Below are 6,406 nucleotides of genomic sequence, written 5' to 3'. Positions count from 1 at the left end.
TTAATAAAGTAGTTGGGCCAAATTAACTAACTCGTTACCAACAGGTTACATGCTTATTCATACCACGGTTATATACACACACACACACACACACTCACACATATATATATATATATATATATATATATATATATATATATATATATATATATATAATGACCCTGGTTTGAATAAGCATGTAACCTGTTGGTAACAAGTATATTTATTTATTTTATTACTTTCTTCCATGGAATCGAGATGTTGGGCAAAATGATAGGGAGTGACTTAGTCGCCATTCACTGCATCTTTTTTTTCCAAATCAGTTCAAGTAAATGATGGCTGAAATAAAAGCATGTGGGCTGTACAACTTATATGTACTATAGTCCAATTGTTCTGAGGTCATTCAATTAGATTTACCTCAGAAAATCTTGTCATCCATCCTATATTGGTTGTGTTTAGATATTGCTACTTTTTTATGACTAGAGAATCCGTCATTTGGTGGCATTAAAGAACAGACTGAATTTTCAATATTTCAGTAAAAATCTCATCTCAAAGTCATTGTTTTCTGTTAATCTTTCATTCCAGTGATATGGATCACCAAGTCAATGAGTTCAGAAAAAGATTTACTAAGAATCCTTTTGTGAACTAAATCAACTAATTCATTACAAAAGAGCTCAAAGACAACACATTCTCCAATTATATGAAAAGTAGGGTAACACTTTATTTTACGGTGTTCCTGATACAGAGTAATTACTTAATTAATTACATAGAAGTAGCCGTTGTAATAACATGTAACTAAGTTATGGAACAGCCTGCACTTATAGATTGTAATTATGCACATGTAATAGGCAGCTACTGTTACACACATGTAACAAGCAGAGTTGGATAAGGTTTATAGATACACATGAAGTACACTTAAGTACATTCTTGATACACTTTATTTTACGTAGCTTATCCCTGTGTTATATTATGTAACTGCTATGTAATTAGGAAGCTAATGCATGTATTTAAGCTGTGAACTAGTGAGTTAATTCAAACTAAGGTGCATATGGATAAGGTAAGATGAAATGAAGTACACTTAAGTACAATCTTGATATGCTTTATTTTACGTTGCTTATACCTGTGTAATATTCTGTCATTTTAATGTAATTAAGAAGCTACTGCATGTATTTAAGCTGTGAACTAGTGTGAACAATCTTGATACACTTTATTTTATGCTACATACGTGTAATGCTACAGAACGTACAAAATGACCATGTGTAACTGCAGGATTTTCCTGACCTTAGTAGCCTAAGTACTTGTTGTTACATTGTGTAGTACTCAATACTTTGTTATATAATTACACTGTACCAAGTGTGTAACACGTATGTAACCGACTCTGCCTATTACATGTGCATAATTACAATCTGTAAGTACAGGCTGTTCCATAACATAGTTACATGTTAATTACATTTTGTAACATGTTATTACAACGTCAACTACTAATTAATTAATTAATTAATCACAGACACCATAAAATAAAGTGTTACCAAAAGGAGCTGATAACTGAATAACTGAACTCAGCCAGTACAGGATGGGTGACAATCTTTTCTGTGAATTAGTTACATTTTTGTCTGTTCACAATGTGAAGTTAATTATATGACTTCAGAGGATTAAATGGAACACATATGCCACTTGTATATTGCTTTTTGTCATTTCCTCTGCATAACATCAAGCTTTTTGCCATGAAATGTACATTGCTGTACATATCTTAACTAATAACTTAATGTATTTTATGGCATAAATGTCATAGGTCTACTCTTATTAATGTGACAAATTGAGGATCATTTGGACATGATACATTTACCTGATTGCCCAAAATTTATAAAAAGTTTCACATTTTTGATGTGTCTGTCAATTTCTTATTTGATCAAATTATCCTGTAAATTGTGTTGACCTGCACACATGATTTTAGTAGTTTTTTTAGTATTTTATCTCAGAGCACATGCTTACCATTTTCACAGCCAGATACCTTTTCCTGTTTTGTTTTCCCACTATGCAGTGCTTAGGGTAAACAAATGTTTTTAAGGGGGCAGAAAGACTTTAAATGTCTGTAAACTGAAGTATTCCAAAAACTTAAGACAGTACACAACTATTTTTTTTTTTATTGGACAAAATCAAAGCATCAGCACAAACTGAGCACAAACGAACGACACAGTTGTTGTGCGATTTAGAAGAAATGGGGTGGAGAGTGACGTCACAGCTCCAAATTAAATTTGCTATATCTGCGAAAGGAAAATAGATACAATGTTAATTTTAACGGCACAATACAGCACAAACCGAGCACAAACGAATGACACCGGTTTGGAGCGATTTGAAAGACATGGGGTGGAGAGTGACGTAACACAACCAAAACAATAATGTTCAATATCTCAAACACCAAAACAGCACAAACGTTCGTTTTTGCGGCACAAATCAGCACAAACCGTGCACAAACCAATGGCACAGTTTTGGAGATTATTTCGTTTTATGGGGTGCCAACTTCACGGAGGTGGCAATCTGCCTATTGAAATTTCACATGTAAATTTGCCTTTGGGTCTCTTCAGCGTATAATAACTCAAACCTCATTCAAGGAAAGAACAAAACCTTTAAAACATGCAAGCATTCTCATTCACAGTTTCTGCCTTCTGCAATGGCATTTGAGAATAAACAATAGCAAGTATAGTAAAAAATATGTGGTTTGTACCATGTAAAGCAGAATAAATTCCTGTTAATAAAACACCAATAAAACAAAAAGTGAAACTCAATCAAACCTTAATAAAATCTAATAAGATTAACAAATACAAATAATTGTTAAATAAAACAACATGGGATAGAATAAAACATATCTTTAAAATAACCTAACATCTCCATTTGCATTCCAAAGAAGAAATAAAGTAATACCGGTTTGTAACAACAAAGATGAGTTGATGATCACAAACTATTCATTTCTAAATTGAACTATCCCTTTAAAGCTGAAGTGTGCAAATAATTATTCTGTTTATCCACTCTGGTGTGCAATTCTTATTACTCTCCACGAACCGAATGTACATTTAAATGGTACTTGTGAAGTCCTTAATCACTATTAGTGTTATAGTCTGAAGTGCCTCATTTTGTTTAACATTAAAGACTGACATCCATTGCATGTGTTGCCTATTAAACAATGTGCTTGAAAACAAAGATTACAATTATAAAATATTAACATTAATTCCACCCACCAACATAATATCTCTGTGAACAATGTATTCTGATTAAAAATTCCTTTTTAGAGTGCACGTGTGACAGGCAGGTTGAAACTCCACAATAAAGGTAATTTTTGAAAGTCTAATTATCGAAGATCAGAATAATTACAAATACTGCAATGGATGATTTCTCCTACAATAGTGGGGCTGATCGCATTGTTTCCAGTGTTTTGTTTGACATTTGAAGAAAAGTCGAACTCAAACACAGTTGCAGAGAGTTGGCTCAAACATGTTGTTAGGAATCAATCATGTCAGAGAAGGCCTTTTCTCTGCTTTCCTTTCATACAGTACATAAATCTCACAACACTCCTCAACATCACAACAACTTGACACTTTAGACACCAAACTTCCTGATATCCACTGCAAGACCTGATGAGGTGCAGCACAAAAAGATGGTAGAAGACAGACCTTCAGCATCCGTCAAAGATCTGAGAAGACATAATTCTGGCTGGAGTCTCAAAGAGCAAGCTGCTATCACTATTAAAAAAAGACTGATTAAATCTAGACTGATATATAGTTTAAGTCAGAAGTTTACATACATCTTAGCCAAATACATTTAAACTCAGTTGTTCACAATTCCTGACATTTAATCATAAAAAATATTCCTTGTCTTAGGTTACTTGGGATCATATCTTTATTTTAAGAATGTGAAATGTCAGAATAATAGTCGAGAAAATTATTTATTTCAGCTTTTATTTATTTCATCACATTTCCAGTGGGTCAGAAGTTTACATACACTTTGTTAGTATTTGGTAGCATTGCCTTTAAATTGTTTAACTTGGGTCAAACATTTTGGGTAGCCTTCCACAAGCTTCTCACAATAAGTTGCTGAAATTTTGGCCCATTCCTCTAGACAGAACTAGTGTAACTGAGTCAGGTTTGTAGGCCTCCTTGATTGCACATGCTTTTTCAGTTCTGTACACAAATTTTCTACTAGATTGAGGTCAAGGATTTGTTATAGCTACTCAAAAACCTTGGCTAGTTTGCCACAACTTTGGAGGTATGCTTGGTGTCACTGTCCATTTGGAAGACCCATTTGCGATGAGCTTTATCTTCTTGGCTAATGTCTTGAGATGTTGCTTCAATATATCCACATACTTTTCCTTCCTCATGATCTCATCTGTTTTGTGAAGTGCATCAGTCCCTTCTGCAGCAAAGCACCCCCACAACATGATGCTGCCAACCCCATGCTTCACGGTTGGGATGTTCTTCAGCTGGCAAGCCTCAACCTTTTTTCTCCAAACATAACAATGGTCATTATGACCAAACAGTTCAATTTTTGTTTCATCAGACCAGAGGACATTTCTCCAAAAAGTAAGATCTTTGTCCCCATGTGCATTTGCAAACTGTAGTCTATATTTTTTATGTCAGATTTGGAGCAGTGGCTTCTTCCTCGCTGAGCAGCCTTTCAGGTTCAGAAATGTAACGCCCCTTTACATAACTGAGTTTCAGGCTTCCACAACAGCTGTAAACACAATGGTAACAATGGTGTCGGTTTTTGTTGTACCAGTTTGAGTCCAAAAATGAAAGTTTGGAAGAACAAGATGATCGACCTGAATGACTTCTGCAAGCACAACTTGAGCAGGACGTTTCACAGTGGTAAGTTTTAATTTGGTAGATTTCTTACAAGTATCCTGTTGATTATAATGAACCTAACAAAGCTTCAAGTAAAAGATACATTGTGCAACTAAGTTAGTCATCTTTTGCAGGAATGGGTGTAGCCAAACTTTTTCACCAGAGATATGAACGGAGAACACAGACTTACTCCCGGTCAGTGAGAAAATTAGCAGTGGACTACCGATAGCAGCCGTAACATTACAGCTTGTAATTACATAATTATATAAACTCTTGAGATTGACCATATTGTTACACAATTTTAGGTAAAAGCCGGTCCACAGCCAAATAGTAAACCCTTACCAAAACAATTACATTACAAAGTAAGTTAGCTGAGCACTACCGTGGATTGCAGACGTAAAATGACTGTTTTTAAAAATAAATACATCTCCAATTTTAGGTGAAAGTGGGCCAGCAGCTGATTAGCAGAGGCCTACAGCTGTGCACAGGGTGTACACCATAGCTACAACACAAAACTCTGCTTTTGAACTCTTGGTAGCAGATAAATCGACAAATAATCAATCATACTTAAAGGTTGTAATTCTGAAGCGCCAGATTGTCCCAACAAAGTGGGAACTGCACCATCTTTCAGGAGAAAGTCTTGAAAATCCGGCACTGGTTGTGGTTGTACAGCTAAATAATTAAGATACATTTTAACCACTGATTCTTCCTTTGGAAGTCCAAACAAAGATGTTTTGCTTTCACAGTGAAGAAAACAATGTCTTCTCGACATGGCGACAACACTAACCCAACTCATCCTGGCCTCGGCAATAACTACGTTTGTTTGAGGGTGGGCCAAAGTAGCCCTTAGGCTGGCATTATGTAAATGTATTACATAGTGACGTAGATAATTTACGGAAGAAATGGATGGACTACAATCCAACCATTTCTTGTAGTTCTTGAGCAGTATAGACTGTGGGAGAGAATAACTCCCTTTTGCGTGGACTTTGTGCTTTGTAATTTTTCAGAACCTTTACATGCACAAAGAGCTATGTTACACACTAAATGAAAGGTAAAATCCCATAAAGCATCATAGGGCCTCTTTAAACACACAGTATATTACTTATATTTAACCAGACTTTAAGGACGTGTTAAACAGTTCAAAACAACTGAACTCTCATTTCACATGTTTTCACATATATCACGTATTACACTTATTTGGAAAACATGCTGGGCTATAAATCATTAAATAAGATATGATTAATTCAAAACTGACATACCCAATTCTCACAAGTGTGCAGAGAAAGTGGTCAAACTTCACACATGCAATCCATATGCATCCTTCAAAAATAACCCATAATAAACATTCACTTTTATCACATGACTCTTGTGAACACGTATTTAATGCAATTTAACAACATTTTGTAAAACATTTTATATTTACCCAAACAATTATCAACCAATGAACAAAAATGGGAGCTCTCTTGCACAACGTATGCATTATGTATGCTCTGACATGTCTAACACAAGAGAGTGCTGGACAATAGACATAACCGACCTCTGGTGTCGCAAAGCTCTGGTCTTAAAGGGGCCACATCCAATTTATAACTACA

This window comes from Xyrauchen texanus, chromosome 30, assembly GCF_025860055.1.
Source record: "Xyrauchen texanus isolate HMW12.3.18 chromosome 30, RBS_HiC_50CHRs, whole genome shotgun sequence".
NCBI lineage: Eukaryota > Metazoa > Chordata > Actinopteri > Cypriniformes > Catostomidae > Xyrauchen > Xyrauchen texanus.
Note: the sequence above shows the minus strand (reverse complement) of the source record.